The 21,529-nt window shown below is 44.4% G+C and overlaps 18 non-coding genes across 18 annotated transcripts; all 18 read left to right on the forward strand.

Moving 5' to 3' along the window:
- Positions 1-366: 366 nt before the first annotated feature.
- trnag-gcc (transfer RNA glycine (anticodon GCC)) lies at positions 367-436 on the forward strand. The gene has a single exon. It is a non-coding gene; the product is annotated as a tRNA-Gly (tRNA).
- Positions 437-705: 269 nt separating this feature from the next.
- trnag-gcc (transfer RNA glycine (anticodon GCC)) lies at positions 706-776 on the forward strand. The gene has a single exon. It is a non-coding gene; the product is annotated as a tRNA-Gly (tRNA).
- Positions 777-1,044: 268 nt separating this feature from the next.
- trnag-gcc (transfer RNA glycine (anticodon GCC)) lies at positions 1,045-1,115 on the forward strand. Its single transcript has one exon. It is a non-coding gene; the product is annotated as a tRNA-Gly (tRNA).
- Positions 1,116-1,385: 270 nt separating this feature from the next.
- On the forward strand, positions 1,386-1,456 carry trnag-ccc (transfer RNA glycine (anticodon CCC)). The gene has a single exon. It is a non-coding gene; the product is annotated as a tRNA-Gly (tRNA).
- A 1,279-nt stretch (positions 1,457-2,735) lies between these two features.
- trnag-ccc (transfer RNA glycine (anticodon CCC)) lies at positions 2,736-2,806 on the forward strand. The gene has a single exon. It is a non-coding gene; the product is annotated as a tRNA-Gly (tRNA).
- A 270-nt stretch (positions 2,807-3,076) lies between these two features.
- trnag-gcc (transfer RNA glycine (anticodon GCC)) lies at positions 3,077-3,147 on the forward strand. The gene has a single exon. It is a non-coding gene; the product is annotated as a tRNA-Gly (tRNA).
- Positions 3,148-3,758: 611 nt separating this feature from the next.
- On the forward strand, positions 3,759-3,829 carry trnag-gcc (transfer RNA glycine (anticodon GCC)). Its single transcript has one exon. It is a non-coding gene; the product is annotated as a tRNA-Gly (tRNA).
- A 270-nt stretch (positions 3,830-4,099) lies between these two features.
- trnag-ccc (transfer RNA glycine (anticodon CCC)) lies at positions 4,100-4,170 on the forward strand. The gene has a single exon. It is a non-coding gene; the product is annotated as a tRNA-Gly (tRNA).
- A 1,293-nt stretch (positions 4,171-5,463) lies between these two features.
- Positions 5,464-5,534, forward strand: trnag-gcc (transfer RNA glycine (anticodon GCC)). The gene has a single exon. It is a non-coding gene; the product is annotated as a tRNA-Gly (tRNA).
- Positions 5,535-5,804: 270 nt separating this feature from the next.
- trnag-gcc (transfer RNA glycine (anticodon GCC)) lies at positions 5,805-5,875 on the forward strand. Its single transcript has one exon. It is a non-coding gene; the product is annotated as a tRNA-Gly (tRNA).
- Positions 5,876-6,484: 609 nt separating this feature from the next.
- On the forward strand, positions 6,485-6,555 carry trnag-ccc (transfer RNA glycine (anticodon CCC)). The gene has a single exon. It is a non-coding gene; the product is annotated as a tRNA-Gly (tRNA).
- A 1,624-nt stretch (positions 6,556-8,179) lies between these two features.
- trnag-gcc (transfer RNA glycine (anticodon GCC)) lies at positions 8,180-8,250 on the forward strand. Its single transcript has one exon. It is a non-coding gene; the product is annotated as a tRNA-Gly (tRNA).
- Positions 8,251-8,861: 611 nt separating this feature from the next.
- trnag-gcc (transfer RNA glycine (anticodon GCC)) lies at positions 8,862-8,932 on the forward strand. Its single transcript has one exon. It is a non-coding gene; the product is annotated as a tRNA-Gly (tRNA).
- Positions 8,933-9,543: 611 nt separating this feature from the next.
- Positions 9,544-9,613, forward strand: trnag-gcc (transfer RNA glycine (anticodon GCC)). Its single transcript has one exon. It is a non-coding gene; the product is annotated as a tRNA-Gly (tRNA).
- A 1,975-nt stretch (positions 9,614-11,588) lies between these two features.
- On the forward strand, positions 11,589-11,659 carry trnag-gcc (transfer RNA glycine (anticodon GCC)). The gene has a single exon. It is a non-coding gene; the product is annotated as a tRNA-Gly (tRNA).
- Positions 11,660-12,950: 1,291 nt separating this feature from the next.
- On the forward strand, positions 12,951-13,021 carry trnag-gcc (transfer RNA glycine (anticodon GCC)). Its single transcript has one exon. It is a non-coding gene; the product is annotated as a tRNA-Gly (tRNA).
- A 952-nt stretch (positions 13,022-13,973) lies between these two features.
- On the forward strand, positions 13,974-14,044 carry trnag-ccc (transfer RNA glycine (anticodon CCC)). Its single transcript has one exon. It is a non-coding gene; the product is annotated as a tRNA-Gly (tRNA).
- Positions 14,045-14,314: 270 nt separating this feature from the next.
- trnag-gcc (transfer RNA glycine (anticodon GCC)) lies at positions 14,315-14,385 on the forward strand. Its single transcript has one exon. It is a non-coding gene; the product is annotated as a tRNA-Gly (tRNA).
- Positions 14,386-21,529: the final 7,144 nt, after the last annotated feature.

A 21,529-nucleotide genomic window follows, 5' to 3' on the forward strand; every position in this document is an offset into this window, starting at 1 on the left:
TCAGTGGGGCATATCAAGGCACGTCAAGCATTGGTGGTTCAGTGGTAGAATTCTCGCCTCCCACGCGGGAGACCTGGGTCAGATTTCCAGCCAATGCATGTTTGCTTTATTACAATTCAAACTAGTCTCTGCACAAAAAGGGCATGGTTGTGTGAAGGCAAAAAGCTCATTTCTGGTAATGTTACTTCTAGATTTCAGTCATGCATGTTAGCTCCATTTTGATTTTTGGTGCACTAGGCAGCCCAAGAGGCTGTGATCCCTGTTTGATGGAAAGAGGATAAAATTACCATTATGTTGACACTTGTGAAAACATAATGTGGCCATGCAGACTGATTTTTTTCAGTGGGGCATATCAAGGCACGTCAAGCATTGGTGGTTCAGTGGTAGAATTCTCGCCTGCCACGCGGGAGACCCGGGTCCGATTCCCGCTAATGCAGCTTTCCTTTATCACTATTCGGAAAAGTCCTTGCACAGAAGGGGCATGTTTGTGTGAAGGCAAACAACTAATTTCTGGTAATGTTAACTTCTACATTTCAGCCATTCATGTTAGCTAAATTTTGATTGTTGGTGCACTAGGCACGTCAAGAGACTGTGATCCGTGTTTGATGGAATACGGATAAAATTACCGTTTTTCTGACACTTGTGAAAACATAATGTGACCATGCAGACTGATTTTTTTCAGTGGGGCATATTAAGGCACGTCAAGCATTGGTGGTTCAGTGGTAGAATTCTCGCCTGCCACGCGGGAGACCCGGGTCCGATTCCCGGCTAATGCAGCTTTCCTTTATCACTATTCGGAAAAAGTCCTTGCACAGAAGGGCATGTTTGTGTGAAGGCAAACAACTAATTTCTGGTATGTTAACTTCTACATTTCAGCCATTCATGTTAGCTAAATTTTTATTGTTGGTGCACTAGGCACGTCAAGAGACTGTGATCCGTGTTTGATGGAATACGGATAAAATTACCGTTTTTCTGACACTTGTGAAAACATAATGTGACCATGCAGACTGATTTTTTTCAGTGGGGCATATTAAGGCACGTCAAGCATTGGTGGTTCAGTGGTAGAATTCTCGCCTGCCACGCGGGAGACCCGGGTCCGATTCCCGGCTAATGCAGCTTTCCTTTATCACTATTCGGAAAAAGTCCTTGCACAGAAGGGGCATGTTTGTGTGAAGGCAAACAACTAATTTCTGGTAATGTTAACTTCTACATTTCAGCCATTCATGTTAGCTAAATTTTGATTGTTGGTGCACTAGGCACGTCAAGAGACTGTGATCCGTGTTTGATGGAATACGGAAAAAATTACCGTTTTTCTGACACTTGTGAAAACATAATGTGGCCATGCAGACTGATTTTTTTCAGTGGTGGAATTTGAATCGCATCCAGCGTTGGTGGTTCAGTGGTAGAATTCTCGCCTCCCACGCGGGAGACCTGGGTCCGATTCCCAGCCAATGCATGTTTGCTTTATTACAATACAAAACTAGTCTCTGCACAAAAAGAGCATGTATGTGTGAAGGCAAACAGTTCATTTCTGGTGATGTTAACTTCTTGATTTCGGTCATGCATGTTAGCTCCATTTTGATTTTTGGTGCACTAGGCAGCCCAAGAGGCTGTGATCCCTGTTTGATGGAAAATGGATAAAATTACCATTTTTCTTACACTTGTGAAAACATAATGTGGCCATGCAGACTGATTTTTTTCAGTGGGGCATATCAAGGCACGTCAAGCATTGGTGGTTCAGTGGTAGAATTCTCGCCTCCCACGCGGGAGACCTGGGTCAGATTCCCAGCCAATGCATGTTTGCTTTATTACAATTCAAAACTAGTCTCTGCACAAAAAGGGCATGGTTGTGTGAAGGCAAAAAGCTCATTTCTGGTGATGTTAACTTCTAGATTTCAGTCATGCATGTTAGCTCCATTTTGATTTTTGGTGCACTAGGCAGCCCAAGAGGCTGTGATCCCTGTTTGATGGAAAGAGGATAAAATTACCATTATGTTGACACTTGTGAAAACATAATGTGGCCATGCAGACTGATTTTTTTCGGTGGTGGAACTTGAACCTGTTATGGAAGTTTCTGTTCAGCGAGGGAGGAATTTGTGAATGAAGAAGAGACCTTGTTGAAACAAAAATAAAGACAGGCTGTAGACTGGATTAAAAGTTTGGATATTCGGTGAAAGAGTTTAATTATTTTCTCGAGAGAACAATCAAACAAAATGACGAGAATGGCAGTTCACAATGCAACAGAGTACCAAGTGACACCACAACATTCTGGTGAATACAATCAGTAATACACTCTTTATATGCAGTGCCCCCAGAGGAAAACCAACCTTGTTGGAAACCATTTTAATCTCAAACATAACAATCAGTGGACCTCAGGCAGACAGTTGGAGCTCTTACGTATTTCTGAATCTGTCCCTCGTGTGTCCAAGTGTCTTGACCGGTCATTCTATCTTAGTTAAAAAAGGACATCTTGTCTCTTGGATAGGCTCTGGTCTCGACCTGGGACCTGCTATGATAAACACCGTTCTAGGCAACTGTTTCTGTCAGGCTCCACGTCATCTATCCTCATTGGGAAAATGCAAAGTCATAACATATCCAGTTGTCTCCTACAAAGAGATCACACTGAGGACAGATACAGGAACCAAATACTCTGAGAGGCATTGAAGATATTATTATGAATAATTAATACGAAAATCATTGGTTACATGTAATTTTCCCATTACAAACCTTATCCAGCGTTGGTGGTTCAGTGGTAGAATTCTCGCCTCCCACGCGGGAGACCTGGGTCCGATTCCCAGCCAATGCATGTTTTCTTTATTACAATTCGAAACTAGTCTCTGCACAAAAAGGGCATGTATGTGTGAAGGCAAACAGTTCATTTCTGGTGATGTTAACTTCTTGATTTCAGTCATGCATGTAAGCTCCATTTTGATTTTTGGTGCACTAGGCAGCCCATGAGGCTGTGATCCCTGTTTGATGGAAAGAGGATAAAATTACCATTATGTTGACACTTGTGAAAACATAATGTGGCCATGCAGACTGATTTTTTTCAGTGGGGCATATCAAGGCACGTCAAGCATTGGTGGTTCAGTGGTAGAATTCTCGCCTGCCACGCGGGAGACCCGGGTCCGATTCCCGGCTAATGCAGCTTTCCTTTATCACTATTCGGAAAAAGTCCTTGCACAGAAGGGGCATGTTTGTGTGAAGGCAAACAACTAATTTCTGGTAATGTTAACTTCTACATTTCAGCCATTCATGTTAGCTAAATTTTGATTGTTGGTGCACTAGGCACGTCAAGAGACTGTGATCCGTGTTTGATGGAATACGGAAAAAATTACCGTTTTTCTGACACTTGTGAAAACATAATGTGGCCATGCAGACTGATTTTTTTCGGTGGTGGAACTTGAATCTTATCCAGCGTTGGTGGTTCAGTGGTAGAATTCTTGCCTCCCACGCGGGAGACCTGGGTCTGATTCCCAGCCAATGCATGTTTGCTTTATTACAATACGAAACTAGTCTCTGCACAAAAAGGGCATGTATGTGTGAAGGCAAACAGTTCATTTCTGGTGATGTTAACTTCTTGATTTCAGTCATGCATGTAAGCTCCATTTTGATTTTTGGTGCACTAGGCAGCCCAAGAGGCTGTGATCCCTGTTTGATGGAAAGAGGATAAAATTACCATTATGTTGACACTTGTGAAAACATAATGTGGCCATGCAGACTGATTTTTTTCAGTGGGGCAGATCAAGGCACGTCAAGCATTGGTGGTTCAGTGGTAGAATTCTCGCCTGCCACGCGGGAGACCCGGGTCCGATTCCCGGCTAATGCAGCTTTCCTTTATCACTATTCGGAAAAAGTCCTTGCACAGAAGGGGCATGTTTGTGTGAAGGCAAACAACTAATTTCTGGTAATGTTAAGTTCTACATTTCAGCCATTCATTGTAGCTAAATTTTAATTGTTGGTGCACTAGGCACGTCAAGAGACTGTGATCCGTGTTTAAAGGGATACGGAAAAAATTACCGTTTTTCTGACACTTGTGAAAACATAATGTGGCCATGCAGACTGATTTTTTTCGGTGGTGGAACTTGAATCTTATCCAGCGTTGGTGGTTCAGTGGTAGAATTCTCGCCTCCCACGCGGGAGACCTGGGTACGATTCCCAGCCAATGCATGCTTGCTTTATTACAATTCGAAACTAGTCTCTGCACAAAAAGGGCATGTATGTGTGAAGGCAAACAGTTCATTTCTGGTGATGTTAACTTCTTGATTTCGGTCATGCATGTTAGCTCCATTTTGATTTTTGGTGCACTAGGCAGCCCAAGAGGCTGTGATCCCTGTTTGATGGAAAATGGATAAAATTACCATTATGCTGACACTTGTGAAAACATAATGTGGCCATGCAGACTGATTTTTTTCAGTGGGGCATATCAAGGCACGTCAAGCATTGGTGGTTCAGTGGTAGAATTCTCGCCTCCCACGCGGGAGACCTGGGTCAGATTTCCAGCCAATGCATGTTTGCTTTATTACAATTCAAAACTAGTCTCTGCACAAAAAGGGCATGGTTGTGTGAAGGCAAAAAGCTCATTTCTGGTAATGTTAACTTCTAGATTTCAGTCATGCATGTTAGCTCCATTTTGATTTTTGGTGCACTAGGCAGCCCAAGAGGCTGTGATCCCTGTTTGATGGAAAGAGGATAAAATTACCATTATGTTGACACTTGTGAAAACATAATGTGGCCATGCAGACTGATTTTTTTCGGTGGTGGAACTTGAATCTTATCCAGCGTTGGTGGTTCAGTGGTAGAATTCTTGCCTCCCACGCGGGAGACCTGGGTCCGATTCCCAGCCAATGCATGCTTGCTTTATTACAATTCGAAACTAGTCTCTGCACAAAAAGGGCATGTATGTGTGAAGGCAAACAGTTCATTTCTGGTGATGTTAACTTCTTGATTTCGGTCATGCATGTTAGCTCCATTTTGATTTTTGGTGCACTAGGCAGCCCAAGAGGCTGTGATCCCTGTTTGATGGAAAATGGATAAAATTACCATTATGCTGACACTTGTGAAAACATAATGTGGCCATGCAGACTGATTTTTTTCAGTGGGGCATATCAAGGCACGTCAAGCATTGGTGGTTCAGTGGTAGAATTCTCGCCTCCCACGCGGGAGACCTGGGTCAGATTTCCAGCCAATGCATGTTTGCTTTATTACAATTCAAAACTAGTCTCTGCACAAAAAGGGCATGGTTGTGTGAAGGCAAAAAGCTCATTTCTGGTAATGTTAACTTCTAGATTTCAGTCATGCATGTTAGCTCCATTTTGATTTTTGGTGCACTAGGCAGCCCAAGAGGCTGTGATCCCTGTTTGATGGAAAGAGGATAAAATTACCATTATGTTGACACTTGTGAAAACATAATGTGGCCATGCAGACTGATTTTTTTCAGTGGGGCATATCAAGGCACGTCAAGCATTGGTGGTTCAGTGGTAGAATTCTCGCCTGCCACGCGGGAGACCCGGGTCCGATTCCCGGCTAATGCAGCTTTCCTTTATCACTATTCGGAAAAAGTCCTTGCACAGAAGGGGCATGTTTGTGTGAAGGCAAACAACTAATTTCTGGTAATGTTAACTTCTACATTTCAGCCATTCATGTTAGCTAAATTTTGATTGTTGGTGCACTAGGCACGTCAAGAGACTGTGATCCGTGTTTGATGGAATACGGATAAAATTACCGTTTTTCTGACACTTGTGAAAACATAATGTGACCATGCAGACTGATTTTTTTCAGTGGGGCATATTAAGGCATGTCAAGCATTGGTGGTTCAGTGGTAGAATTCTCGCCTGCCACGCGGGAGACCCGGGTCCGATTCCCGGCTAATGCAGCTTTCCTTTATCACTATTCGGAAAAAGTCCTTGCACAGAAGGGGCATGTTTGTGTGAAGGCAAACAACTAATTTCTGGTAATGTTAACTTCTACATTTCAGCCATTCATGTTAGCTAAATTTTTTATTGTTGGTGCACTAGGCACGTCAAGAGACTGTGATCCGTGTTTGATGGAATACGGATAAAATTACCGTTTTTCTGACACTTGTGAAAACATAATGTGACCATGCAGACTGATTTTTTTCAGTGGGGCATATTAAGGCACGTCAAGCATTGGTGGTTCAGTGGTAGAATTCTCGCCTGCCACGCGGGAGACCCGGGTCCGATTCCGGCTAATGCAGCTTTCCTTTATCACTATTCGGAAAAAGTCCTTGCACAGAAGGGCATGTTTGTGTGAAGGCAAACAACTAATTTCTGGTAATGTTAACTTCTACATTTCAGCCATTCATGTTAGCTAAATTTTGATTGTTGGTGCACTAGGCACGTCAAGAGACTGTGATCCGTGTTTGATGGAATACGGAAAAATTACCGTTTTTCTGACACTTGTGAAAACATAATGTGGCCATGCAGACTGATTTTTTTCAGTGGTGGAATTTGAACCGCATCCAGCGTTGGTGGTTCAGTGGTAGAATTCTCGCCTCCCACGCGGGAGACCTGGGTCCGATTCCCAGCCAATGCATGTTTGCTTTATTACAATACAAAACTAGTCTCTGCACAAAAAAGGGCATGTATGTGTGAAGGCAAACAGTTCATTTCTGGTGATGTTAACTTCTTGATTTCGGTCATGCATGTTAGCTCCATTTTGATTTTTGGTGCACTAGGCAGCCCAAGAGGCTGTGATCCCTGTTTGATGGAAAATGGATAAAATTACCATTATTCTTACACTTGTGAAAACATAATGTGGCCATGCAGACTGATTTTTTTCAGTGGGGCATATCAAGGCACGTCAAGCATTGGTGGTTCAGTGGTAGAATTCTCGCCTCCCACGCGGGAGACTTGGGTCAGATTCCCAGCCAATGCATGTTTGCTTTATTACAATTCAAAACTAGTCTCTGCACAAAAAGGGCATGGTTGTGTGAAGGCAAAAAGCTCATTTCTGGTGATGTTAACTTCTAGATTTCAGTCATGCATGTTAGCTCCATTTTGATTTTTGGTGCACTAGGCAGCCCAAGAGGCTGTGATCCCTGTTTGATGGAAAGAGGATAAAATTACCATTATGTTGACACTTGTGAAAACATAATGTGGCCATGCAGACTGATTTTTTTCGGTGGTGGAACTTGAACCTGTTATGGAAGTTTCTGTTCAGCGAGGGAGGAATTTGTGAATGAAGAAGAGACCTTGTTGAAACAAAAATAAAGACAGGCTGTAGACTGGATTAAAAGTTTGGATATTCGGTGAAAGAGTTTAATTATTTTCTCGAGAGAACAATCAAACAAAATGACGAGAATGGCAGTTCACAATGCAACAGAGTACCAAGTGACACCACAACATTCTGGTGAATACAATCAGTAATACACTTCTTTATATGCAGTGCCCCCAGAGGAAAACCAACCCTTGTTTGGAAACCAGTTTAATCTCAAACATAACAATCAGTGGACCTCAGGCAGACAGTTGGAGCTCTTACGTATTTCTGAATCTGTCCCTCGTGTGTCCAAGTGTCTTGACCGGTCATTCTATCTTAGTTAAAAAAGGACATCTTGTCTCTTGGATAGGCTCTGGTCTCGACCTGGGACCTGCTATGATAAACACCGTTCTAGGCAACTGTTTCTGTCAGGCTCCTCGTCATCTATCCTCATTGGGAAAATGCAAAGTCATAACATATCCAGTTGTCTCCTACAAAGAGATCACACTGAGGACAGATACAGGAACCAAATACTCTGAGAGGCATTGAAGATATTATTATGAATAATTAATACGAAAATCATTGGTTACATGTAATTTTCCCATTACAAACCTTATCCAGCGTTGGTGGTTCAGTGGTAGAATTTTCGCCTCCCACGCGGGAGACCTGGGTCCGATTCCCAGCCAATGCATGTTTTCTTTATTACAATTCGAAACTAGTCTCTGCACAAAAAGGGCATGGTTGTGTGAAGGCAAACAGTTCATTTCTGGTGATGTTAACTTCTTGATTTCAGTCATGCATGTAAGCTCCATTTTGATTTTTGGTGCACTAGGCAGCCCATGAGGCTGTGATCCCTGTTTGATGGAAAGAGGATAAAATTACCATTATGTTGACACTTGTGAAAACATAATGTGGCCATGCAGACTGATTTTTTTCAGTGGGGCATATCAAGGCACGTCAAGCATTGGTGGTTCAGTGGTAGAATTCTCGCCTGCCACGCGGGAGACCCGGGTCCGATTCCCGGCTCATGCAGCTTTCCTTTATCACTATTCGGAAAATGTCCTTGCACAGAAGGGGCATGTTTGTGTGAAGGCAAACAACTAATTTCTGGTAATGTTAACTTCTACATTTCAGCCATTCATGTTAGCTAAATTTTGATTGTTGGTGCACTAGGCACGTCAAGAGACTGTGATCCGTGTTTGATGGAATACTGAAAAAATTACCGTTTTTCTGACACTTGTGAAAACATAATGTGGCCATGCAGACTGATTTTTTTCGGTGGTGGAACTTGAATCTTATCCAGCGTTGGTGGTTCAGTGGTAGAATTCTTGCCTCCCACGCGGGAGACCTGGGTACGATTCCCAGCTAATGCATGCTTGCTTTATTACAATTCGAAACTAGTCTCTGCACAAAAAGGGCATGTATGTGTGAAGGCAAACAGTTCATTTCTGGTGATGTTAACTTCTTGATTTCAGTCATGCATGTTAGCTCCATTTTGATTTTTGGTGCACTAGGCAGCCCAAGAGGCTGTGATCCCTGTTTGATGAAAAGAGGATAAAATTACCATTATGTTGACACTTGTGAAAACATAATGTGGCCATGCAGACTGATTTTTTTCAGTGGGGCATATCAAGGCACGTCAAGCATTGGTGGTTCAGTGGTAGAATTCTCGCCTGCCACGCGGGAGACCCGGGTCCGATTCCCGGCTAATGCAGCTTTCCTTTATCACTATTCGGAAAAAGTCCTTGCACAGAAGGGGCATGTTTGTGTGAAGGCAAACAACTAATTTCTGGTAATGTTAACTTCTACATTTCAGCCATTCATGTTAGCTAAATTTTGATTGTTGGTGCACTAGGCACGTCAAGAGACTGTGATCCGTGTTTGATGGAATACGGAAAAAATTACCGTTTTTCTGACACTTGTGAAAACATAATGTGGCCATGCAGACTGATTTTTTTCAGTGGTGGAATTTGAACCGCATCCAGCGTTGGTGGTTCAGTGGTAGAATTCTTGCCTCCCACGCGGGAGACCTGGGTCCGATTCCCAGCCAATGCATGTTTGCTTTATTACAATACGAAACTAGTCTCTGCACAAAAAGGGCATGTATGTGTGAAGGCAAACAGTTCATTTCTGGTGATGTTAACTTCTTGATTTCGGTCATGCATGTTAGCTCCATTTTGATTTTTGGTGCACTAGGCAGCCCAAGAGGCTGTGATCCCTGTTTGATGGAAAATGGATAAAATTACCATTATGCTGACACTTGTGAAAACATAATGTGGCCATGCAGACTGATTTTTTTCAGTGGGGCATATCAAGGCACGTCAAGCATTGGTGGTTCAGTGGTAGAATTCTCGCCTGCCACGCGGGAGACCGGGTCCGATTCCCGGCTAATGCAGCTTTCCTTTATCACTATTCGGAAAAAGTCCTTGCACAGAAGGGGCATGTTTGTGTGAAGGCAAACAACTAATTTCTGGTAATGTTAACTTCTACATTTCAGCCATTCATGTTAGCTAAATTTTGATTGTTGGTGCACTAGGCACGTCAAGAGACTGTGATCCGTGTTTGATGGAACACGGATAAAATTACCGTTTTTCTGACACTTGTGAAAACATAATGTGGCCATGCAGACTGATTTTTTTCGGTGGTGGAATTTGAACCGCATCCAGCGTTGGTGGTTCAGTGGTAGAATTCTCGCCTCCCACGCGGGAGACCTGGTTCCGATTCCCAGCCAATGCATGTTTGCTTTATTACAATACGAAACTAGTCTCTGCACAAAAAGGGCATGTATGTGTGAAGGCAAACAGTTCATTTCTGGTGATGTTAACTTCTTGATTTCGGTAATGCATGTTAGCTCCATTTTGATTTTTGGTGCACTAGGCAGCCCAAGAGGCTGTGATCCCTGTTTGATGGAAAATGGATAAAATTACCATTATGCTGACACTTGTGAAAACATAATGTGGCCATGCAGACTGATTTTTTTCAGTGGGGCATATCAAGGCACGTCAAGCATTGGTGGTTCAGTGGTAGAATTCTCGCCTCCCACGCGGGAGACCTGGGTCAGATTTCCAGCCAATGCATGTTTGCTTTATTACAATTCAAAACTAGTCTCTGCACAAAAAGGGCATGGTTGTGTGAAGGCAAAAAGCTCATTTCTGGTGATGTTAACTTCTAGATTTCAGTCATGCATGTTAGCTCCATTTTGATTTTTGGTGCACTAGGCAGCCCAAGAGGCTGTGATCCCTGTTTGATGGAAAGAGGATAAAATTACCATTATGTTGACACTTGTGAAAACATAATGTGGCCATGCAGACTGATTTTTTTCGGTGGTGGAACTTGAACCTTATCCAGCGTTGGTGGTTCAGTGGCAGAATTCTCGCCTCCCACGCGGGAGACCTGGGTCCGATTCCCAGCCAATGCATGTTTGCTTTATTACAATTCGAAACTAGTCTCTGCACAAAAAGGGCATGTATGTGTGAAGGCAAACAGTTCATTTCTGGTGATGTTAACTTCTACATTTCAGCCATTCATGTTAGCTAAATTTTGATTGTTGGTGCACTAGGCACGTCAAGAGACTGTGATCCGTGTTTGATGGAATACGGAAAAAATTACCGTTTTTCTGACACTTGTGAAAACATAATGTAGCCATGCAGACTGAATTTTTTCAGTGGTGGAATTTGAACCGCATCTAGCGTTGGTGGTTCAGTGGTAGAATTCTTGCCTCCCACGCGGGAGACCTGGGTCCGATTCCCAGCCAATGCATGTTTGCTTTATTACAATACGAAACTAGTCTCTGCACAAAAAGGGCATGTATGTGTGAAGGCTAACAGTTCATTTCTGGTTCTGTTAACTTCTTGATTTCGGTCATGCATGTTAGCTCCATTTTGATTTTTGGTGCACTAGGCAGCCCAAGAGGCTGTGATCCCTGTTTGATGGAAAATCAATAAAATTACTATTATGCTGACACTTGTGAAAACATAATGTGGCCATGCAGACTGATTTCTTTCAGTGGGGCATATCAAGGCACGTCAAGCATTGGTGGTTCAATGGTAGAATTCTCGCCTCCCACGCGGGAGACTTGGGTCAGATTCCCAGCCAATGCATGTTTGCTTTATTACAATTCAAAACTAGTCTCTGCACAAAAAGGGCATGGTTGTGTGAAGGCAAAAAGCTCATTTCTGGTGATGTTAACTTCTAGATTTCAGTCATGCATGTTAGCTCCATTTTGATTTTTGGTGCACTAGGCAGCCCAAGAGGCTGTGATCCCTGTTTGATGGAAAGAGGATAAAATTACCATTATGTTGACACTTGTGAAAACATAATGTCGCCATGCAGACTGATTTTTTTCAGTGGGGCATATCAAGGCACGTCAAGCATTGGTGGTTCAGTGGTAGAATTCTCGCCTGCCACGCGGGAGACCGGGGTCCGATTCCCGGCTAATGCAGCTTTCCTTTATCACTATTCGGAAAAAGTCCAGGCACAGAAGGGGCATGTTTGTGTGAAGGCAAACAACTAATTTCTGGTAATGTTAACTTCTATATTTCAGCCATTCATGTTAGCTAAATTTTGATTGTTGGTGCACTAGGCACGTCAAGAGACTGTGATCCGTGTTTGATGGAATACGGATAAAATTACCGTTTTTCTGACACTTGTGAAAACATAATGTGGCCATGCAGACTGATTTTTTTCGGTGGTGGAATTTGAACTGCATCCAGCGTTGGTGGTTCAGTGGTAGAATTCTCGCCTCCCACGCGGGAGACCTGGTTCCGATTCCCAGCCAATGCATGTTTGCTTTATTACAATACGAAACTAGTCTCTGCACAAAAAGGGCATGTATGTGTGAAGGCAAACAGTTCATTTCTGGTGATGTTAACTTCTTGATTTCGGTAATGCATGTTAGCTCCATTTTGATTTTGGTGCACTAGGCAGCCCAAGAGGCTGTGATCCCTGTTTGATGGAAAATGGATGAAATTACCATTATGCTGACACTTGTGAAAACATAATGTGGCCATGCAGACTGATTTTTTCAGTGGGGCATATCAAGGCACGTCAAGCATTGGTGGTTCAGTGGTAGAATTCTCGCCTCCCACGCGGGAGACCTGGGTCAGATTCCCAGCCAATGCATGTTTGCTTTATTACAATTCAAAACTAGTCTCTGCACAAAAAGGGCATGGTTGTGTGAAGGCAAAAAGCTCATTTCTGGTGATGTTAACTTCTAGATTTCAGTCATGCATGTTAGCTCCATTTTGATTTTTGGTGCACTAGGAAGCCCAAGAGGCTGTGATCCCTGTTTGATGGAAAGAGGATAAAATTACCATTATGTTGACACTTGTGAAAACATAATGTGGCCATGCAGACTGATTTTTTTCGGTGGTGGAACTTGAACCTTATCCAGCGTTGGTGGTTCAGTGGTAGAATTCTCGCCTCCCACGCGGGAGACCTGGGTCCGATTCCCATCCAATGCATGTTTGCTTTATTACAATTCGAAACTAGTCTCTGCACAAAAAGGGCATGTATGTGTGAAGGCAAACAGTTCATTTCTGGTGATGTTAACTTCTTGATTTCAGTCATGCATGTAAGCTCCATTTTGATTTTTGGTGCACTAGGCAGCCCAAGAGGCTGTGATCCCTGTTTGATGGAAAGAGGATAAAATTACCATTATGTTGACACTTGTGAAAACATAATGTCGCCATGCAGACTGATTTTTTTCAGTGGGGCATATCAAGGCACGTCAAGCATTGGTGGTTCAGTGGTAGAATTCTCGCCTGCCACGCGGGAGACCGGGGTCCGATTCCCGGCTAATGCAGCTTTCCTTTATCACTATTCGGAAAAAGTCCTTGCACAGAAGGGGCATGTTTGTGTGAAGGCAAACAACTAATTTCTGGTAATGTTAACTTCTATATTTCAGCCATTCATGTTAGCTAAATTTTGATTGTTGGTGCACTAGGCACGTCAAGAGACTGTGATCCGTGTTTGATGGAATACGGATAAAATTACCGTTTTTCTGACACTTGTGAAAACATAATGTGGCCATGCAGACTGATTTTTTTCGGTGGTGGAATTTGAATTGCATCCAGCGTTGGTGGTTCAGTGGTAGAATTCTCGCCTCCCACGCGGGAGACCTGGTTCCGATTCCCAGCCAATGCATGTTTGCTTTATTACAATACGAAACTAGTCTCTGCACAAAAAGGGCATGTATGTGTGAAGGCAAACAGTTCATTTCTGGTGATGTTAACTTCTTGATTTCGGTAATGCATGTTAGCTCCATTTTGATTTTTGGTGCACTAGGCAGCCCAAGAGGCTGTGATCCCTGTTTGATGGAAAATGGATGAAATTACCATTATGCTGACACTTGTGAAAACATAATGTGGCCATGCAGACTGATTTTTTTCAGTGGGGCATATCAAGGCACGTCAAGCATTGGTGGTTCAGTGGTAGAATTCTCGCCTCCCACGCGGGAGACCTGGGTCAGATTCCCAGCCAATGCATGTTTGCTTTATTACAATTCAAAACTAGTCTCTGCACAAAAAGGGCATGGTTGTGTGAAGGCAAAAAGCTCATTTCTGGTGATGTTAACTTCTAGATTTCAGTCATGCATGTTAGCTCCATTTAGATTTTTGGTGCACTAGGCAGCCCAAGAGGCTGTGATCCCTGTTTGATGGAAAGAGGATAAAATTACCATTATGTTGACACTTGTGAAAACATAATGTGGCCATGCAGACTGATTTTTTTCGGTGGTGGAACTTGAACCTTATCCAGCGTTGGTGGTTCAGTGGTAGAATTCTCGCCTCCCACGCGGGAGACCTGGGTCCGATTCCCAGCCAATGCATGTTTGCTTTATTACAATTCGAAACTAGTCCCTGCACAAAAAGAGCATGTATGTGTGAAGGCAAACAGTTCATTTCTGGTGATGTTAACTTCTTGATTTCAGTCATGCATGTAAGCTCCATTTTGATTTTTGGTGCACTAGGCAGCCCAAGAGGCTGTGATCCCTGTTTGATGGAAAGAGGATAAAATTACCATTATGTTGACACTTGTGAAAACATAATGTGGCCATGCAGACTGATTTTTTTCAGTGGGGCATATCAAGGCACGTCAAGCATTGGTGGTTCAGTGGTAGAATTCTCGCCTGCCACGCGGGAGACCCGGGTCCGATTCCCGGCTAATGCAGCTTTCCTTCATCACTATTCGGAAAAAGTCCTTGCACAGAAGGGGCATGTTTGTGTGAAGGCAAACAACTAATTTCTGGTAATGTTAAGTTCTACATTTCAGCCATTCATTGTAGCTAAATTTTAATTGTTGGTGCACTAGGCACGTCAAGAGACTGTGATCCGTGTTTAAAGGGATACGGAAAAAATTACCGTTTTTCTGACACTTGTGAAAACATAATGTGGCCATGCAGACTGATTTTTTTCGGTGGTGGAACTTGAATCTTATCCAGCGTTGGTGGTTCAGTGGTAGAATTCTTGCCTCCCACGCGGGAGACCTGGGTACGATTCCCAGTGTTGGAGAAATCCTTCTATAAACTGACAACTGACTCCATGATGAATTTAACACAGTGTTTATTCTTGTGGTCAACAGATGAAATGCGTTTCCGAGCAGTTCTACGTGCACGGACCAGATGGAAACTTGTCTAGTACAGAGGTTCCCAAAAAGGCACTTAAACAATAGTGTGCTCAGGGTTATATTGGTTCCCCTTGTGGGGCCTGATTGGTCAGCTATACTGTTGCTGGGTTACACTCCCTGCTCTTTCTCTTCCCTCTTTCTTCTTGCCTGTCTATTATTTTCAGTTATCATTTACTTCACAAGACAGCTATGTTCACTCCCTTCTTGGTTTGTACGTCCTGTTCTCTGAGTTATCAGACCGTCCTCGAACTTCAGTGTCCTTGGCCTCACCATCTCCTCTTCCCGTGCTCACTGTAGCTTATCTGACTAAGATAGCCCTGTCTGTTCTCTCCCTCCTAGCTGTAACCCAGCTGCAAAGCATAATGTATAATATGTCACACATACACACACTCTTATTTAGTCTTTGGTTAATTCAGCATATACTTTAAGCCAGCTTTTACGTGGCCGTTCCTGAGTGCCCTGTTCATCACCACCTCAGTCATTGTATTATTTTCCCACAAATTCCCCCTTTTCGCACCTACTAGGTGCGAACACTTTTTACACTAACTGCAGTGCCTCAACGTCCTCCCCGTCCTCAGGCATGGTGAGTAATGGCAGCATCCCAGCGGAATAGGGAGGCGGCGCTTTTTCTTTGGACAAGGCAGTGGTGATGAGCCGGGATATCATGGTCCGCAGGCAGGGCACACAGCAACACCCACAGGTAACTAGAATAGCGAGAAAAACAGCAATAGATGTCAAACAAGCAGTGATAAGATTCTTCCATTTGCCAAAAAAGGTTGTCATCCACCCCTCCAATGGATTTGATACACCTGAGGCGTCATGCATCTCCTGGGAAAGGGCTCGAAGTTGGTTCAAAGCCCTGGTGACCTTCCCATCCGGGGCAGTGTTGTTAGGGATGACCGTACAGCACATCTCTCCGAACATGGAACAGACTCCTCCTTTTTCAGCCAACAGCATGTCCAGCGCCATCCTATTCTGGAGCGCCATGAGGGACGTTGGGGCCGTCTGCTCGGCCAGGCCTTCGATGGCATCCCTAGTTGCATTGCTCAAGCGTAAAACATTATAATGCACAAAATTTATCCTATCTACATTTTTGCTGGGAGTGACGGGGAAGATGGCTGAAAGCAGTGGTATATTCTCAAATCCTGCGGCTATTTGATCTGCCAATTTGTATTCATTCGGGACACCCCTAGGAACTCCTATGCTGTCTATATAGGTTGGGGTTCCCGCCCATGGATCAAAAGCCGGGCCTTGCATACTACGGGCCCTGCGCCTTCTCTTTACTGTCAGTTGCACAGCCTTATGGTGGGTATAGTGGACTCTACTCCCCACCAAAGATATGGGCATAGCTAATCTAACCATAGCACAAACTCCTGACGTTTGATTTGGGAACTTTATCTGGGAGTACAACCTAAGACCACCACAATAGTAGAATAGTCCTATTCTAGCCACTGGGCCTAGGGCTGTTTTGTTTTGTACAGTTGTATTACACCAGTCTGGGGGTATATCACCTAGTTTGATTGTGGGCTTGCTTGATCCGGTGAGATTGAAACAGTGATATCTTGCACCCTCCCCCTTTATGGCGGTAAAATACCCTGGTTTTTCAAAGCCTGGGGGAAAGAGGGATGCTAGGGTAGTACAATTGCGGGAAGCTGTCTTAGAGTGTGTGAAGTTCAACATGCATGCATATCCTGCTGGGTCCTCATTAGGAAACAACGGGGCCGGGTTAGTGAACATGACTGGTCTAGCTGTGGCACAGGCCACGCACCCTTCCATGTGTTGTTCTTTGGCATTCTGTATTAGCCACCTGATCCATAAATTGTCCTGGCCTGCACCTGCTGATAACTCTAACACATCTTCCACCCTCATTTTAGAGAAGTCCTGCACTATTACGTCTTCCTCCTTCAGGGGGGGTTTTACTGTAGTCTCTGCCATGTCAGTGTCATTCTGTGTGTGCGTGAGGGGATCCAAAATATTTATCTGCAGGGGGGTTATCTGGTCACTTCCTGCTATCCATACACCTATGGCTAACATCCACACATCCTGACCGTTCCTGCTCCCAATTGCTCTATTTACTGACAGGGTTATGGGATTTTTCGTGGGGTCTGAACTATAGTCCCGCTGTATAGATAATATCTCCCATTCATCTTGTTGTACCCACCAATCTCTTTTGTCTGTCAACCTCGCCCATGGTTTCCACCCTCCTGTTGTCCAACCCGCGTCATACCAGCTGTTACAGAGACTACCTTTCACCTGTCCGGAAGCGCTCCTTTCACAGTCCTCTACCTTTTGATAGTCGTCACAGATGTACACATCTGTGTTTTTGTAGAAACTATTATACCCCCCGCAGTCTATAGCCTGACACAAATCAAAGGTAAATGACGTGGTTGAGTCTCTCACATAGGGGAGAGTCAATCTGGCACCGCACCTTGGGGATGGGCCCTTAGTGTGTTGCTTCACTACTGCCCAAATTGCTCTTCTTTTCTCTCGTCTAGTTTCATTTCCTTTGTTACTGAGAGGTGGTTGGACACTACCGGGTGATTGTTCTTTGTGGTCTCGGTCCCCATACGCATGTTCCAACCCCAGAATTAATGCTGCAACTCCCACTACTACTACTACTGCTAGGACAACTGTTGTCTTTTTCCCAAACCCCATTGCCTTCCAAGTTATGGATGTACTATGTGGGGGCTGTTCCCCGCCAAAACATCTCTTCCATCTATACATTTTGGATTGCTTTTCTAATTTCTGCCAATGGGCGGCTAGGAGGTGCGACTGGGGCACAATGTGTCAGGTGGTGCCAAGGTGCTCCTTTTTTACCTTTAACCTGGACCGAGTGTGAAGTAACCTCCCTTACTTCGTAAGGCCCGGACCACCTGGGGTCAGTCCACTTCCTCTTGTGAACTTTGACCCTGACCCAGTCGCCTACCTTGACAGGTAGTGTTGCTTCCTCCTGCGGTTTCCTGTTCGCCAACTGGACCTGCGTAGAAAGGGCTGAAACCAGAGATGTTAGCTTTTTCATATAGTCTGTCATTTCTATTTGCTGAACATCTAACATTGGCATGTGGCCTCCATCTAGTGGAGGTCCTGGCATTTTTCTCCCTGTCATTATTTCATGTGGGGTCAAATGTGTTTCTCGTCCTTCTGAGGACCTCATAGCCATGAGGGCCAATGGGAGCGCTTCTACCCATGTTAACTTGCTTCCTGCACATGCCTTGGCTATCTTAGCCTTCAATGTCTGGTTTGCTCTTTCCACCATTCCCTGTGACTGTGGATGATAAACTGATCCGAAGGCATGAGTGATTCCCAGGGCCTGTTCTACTTCTCTTAGTAGTTTGTTGTTAAAATGTGTGCCATTATCTGACCTTATTTGCCTGGGGACCCCATACCTCGGGATGAGTTCAGTTTTGAGCCATTTCACCACTGTTTTTGCGTCCTCTTTTCCGGTGGGAATGGCTTCTACCCACCTAGAGAACCTGTCTACCATCACCAGAAGATACCTTTTTCCCCCTACCACATTTTCTGCGCCCATATCAGTATAATCTATACTGATATCTTGAAAACAAGCTGTGGGGACTGGGTACGCTCCTTTTAGTGTGGTGTATGGTTTCTGAACATTATGCTCTCCACACACCCTGCATTCCTGACAAAAATGTGTCACCATGTCCCTCAAATTGGGGTGCCACCACAACTCAGACAGATTCAGGAGAGTCTGTTTTCTTCCTTCATGTGTTGGTCTGTGTGCCTCAGGTAGCAACATTCTGCACATCTCGGCTGATGCTGCTATCTTTCCTTGATGAGACCTCCATATCCCATCTTTGTCTTTTGTGGCGCCGCTCCGCTGCCACTGACATGTCTGTCTCCCCCTTTTTTCTGAAATAAAATGGCATTGAGAAAGCCATTGTTTTCAGAAACATCCATATGAAATGGGAGTGAGTAGTCTGGGGAGGTGAGTGTCTCTGCCCTTGCTAGGTTACTTTTGAGGTCAGAGAAGGCGGCCTCGGCCTCTGTTGTCCATAGGAGGGGGGCGGTGAGACAGCGATGAGTTCTGTTGGTATAGTCAGGGATATGTGAGCGGCTGTATCCTGTGAGGCCCAGAAAAGACAGCATGTCTGCAACTGTGAGGGGCTTCTGACTGTTGGGGGTTCTGTGAGACTGTCATTTGTTTAGCTTTGCTGGGCTTGGGCTTGTTTAATTCTTCCAGTTGTTTCTTTAACACTTGAGTTTGTAGTCTTTTTAATTCATCTTCTTGTTGCTCTGCTCCTTTTTGGTGTTTTGACAGGAAATGACGCACATTCTCGCCCCATGTTGCATCGGTCATTGTTTGCAGGCCTACTACTCCTCCTAACTGTGTCTGAACTGCTGTGGGTAATCCCCCTAGTACCCCATGGCGGAACAGCGCCACTGTGGCGGCGGACTGGTCCCACGGTTCCCTCATAGCACGCTGCCAAATCTTTTTTGCTCTATCTGCATAGGCATCAAAATTTTCATCACTTAGTCTTTTTAAATCATGCCATGCTGCATGATCCCCAACTGTGGGATACATGCGGTGCAGCTCAGCCCAAATGCCAGGGGTTACTGCTGATGCAGGCACTGATGCGGGAACAGTGGGTCCAGCTCCCCCTCTGGTGAGGGCAGCACTAGCTTCATCTGCTCCCATTACTCTACCCAATACTGCTCTGAGATCTCCCAAACACAGCTGCACTCCTGCTGTAAGACTATTGAAAGCTGTGAGGAAATGCTCAGCCCCTCCTGTCAGGGAGGGGAGTTTTGCACACAGAGAATCTAAGTCACCAAAACTGTAAGGGGTGTACATCAACAGTCCTCCTCCTCCTCCTACTGGGCGGAGTGGGCATTGTAGCCCCGCCTCTGGTGTGTGGCGCGTCTGCTCTTCCTCACTGAGCTCATTCACTGTTCGACGCAGCTGCTCTTGCTGCTCTTTTATCTCTCTGAACTCTTTGTTAAGTCTTTCCCTTATTCTAGTTGATCTTCGCAGCATAACTTCGTCAGGGTCCTCGTTGGTAAATTTACCTTTAAATGTGCCTGCTACAAAAACGTCTTGAGGACTTTGTGATCTAGATCTGGGCCTGCGTTTATGTCGTTTTTTAGTCCTTTCCCTAGAGCTAGAGCTTCTGTCTGTTTGCTCACTTTCCCTGCTGCTGTCTGACTGTTCGCTATCTTCCTTACTTCCTGAGTCTTGTGGGGTACTATGGTGAGGTGGACTGGGTCCTTTTACTGACATGTGAAAATGCTCTGGATTTTGTTGGCAAAAGACGCTGAATATGGGGTACTAGCTTTGCTTGGGCCGGCTGGGACTGTAGCCGCTGGTTGTGGTGGAGCCGCTGCTGCTCCCCCTGGCGCTGACTGTACCATTAAATTTAGATAACATTCTAAATCCTGTACGCGGCCCTCTAATGCCGGTATCAATGGGTCCTGTGGTACGTCTATTTGTAATGCATTTGGCTGTAAATGGGCAGTTACCACTGGGGCTTGGACTGTGGGTTTTGATGCCGTTGGACCTGTATACGGCGGCGGTGGAGCGGAAATTCTTAGGTTTCTTATATCTGGATAAAAAGGGTTTGTTGGCGGGGGCGCCTCAGCGGGCAGCGGGGTTTTCTCTGCGCTAACGGTTTTATTCTGTTCAGCTTCTGTCTCAGTTTTTGGTGAACTTTTGTCATCTTGTTTTGTCAATCCCAATTGTTTCTGTATTGCATTTGTCATTTTCAACCCCACCCCATATTTCTCTTTCTGCGCTTCATACTCCTTCTGCTTTGGTTTAGTCAATTTAAACCATTTTCTTTTCTTTTCCTCCTCTGCCTGCCTTTCCGCATACTCCAACTTACTTTTTTCATACTTCACTATTTCATTCACTTTCTCCGGGACGGCGCCCCTTCTCCCTCAATCCATCCTCCTCTCTCCCATTCTTTCACAATCTCTTTTGCTACTTTCTCCTCTCCTTTACTGCCATACTTTTTCACTGCCCCTACTAACACTTTACCATAAGGGGTCGTCATTTTACAACAAATAAGCAGTGAGAAAAAATCCAACAAGCCAAACCACAACAAAAATCACACATGCAACAACGAACAACTTTTTCATTAAGACTCCATCTAGAGCCTTTTTATGTACATCTCTATAATCTTTACAACTTAAAAAGTGACCTCTCACTCCTTCGCACAAATACACTCGCGGTGGACTCGTAATATTACAATGACAATCTGTTAACTGCAACTCTTTTTCAGGATGTTCACACAGAACCAAGGGTGGCAATTCACAATCACTCATCTGAACTATCTGTCCTTAGCAGTCTCCTACCTCGTCAACCATCTGGACGTATTTTCCTCTGACTATTTGTCCCTTTTCCTCTCCTACCGCCACCCGTATTATTCAACAATTCTCTTACAACTCTCTAGTTGTTTTTCTCTGTTTAATCACATCACATGCCCCAACATTTCATCTGTTTATATCCCTTTAATTACAGCACATTCAATCAATACTTTTCGCTTAAAACAACACTTACGACAGTTGAAATGTGATCACATCAATTTAGTTTTCAGCCAATAACAGAATTTTGATTTTAAACAGGCTTCTGCTTACCTTTTTTGTTGAGAGCTCTCAGTGATCACACCAACGAATCGCAGTATCGCCGCTCAGTCCCCTTCACGGGCTGCGGGATGTCAGTCCGGTGGCT

Source organism: Etheostoma spectabile, unplaced genomic scaffold (assembly GCF_008692095.1).
Source record: "Etheostoma spectabile isolate EspeVRDwgs_2016 unplaced genomic scaffold, UIUC_Espe_1.0 scaffold00019300, whole genome shotgun sequence".
NCBI classification, from domain to species: Eukaryota; Metazoa; Chordata; class Actinopteri; order Perciformes; family Percidae; genus Etheostoma; species Etheostoma spectabile.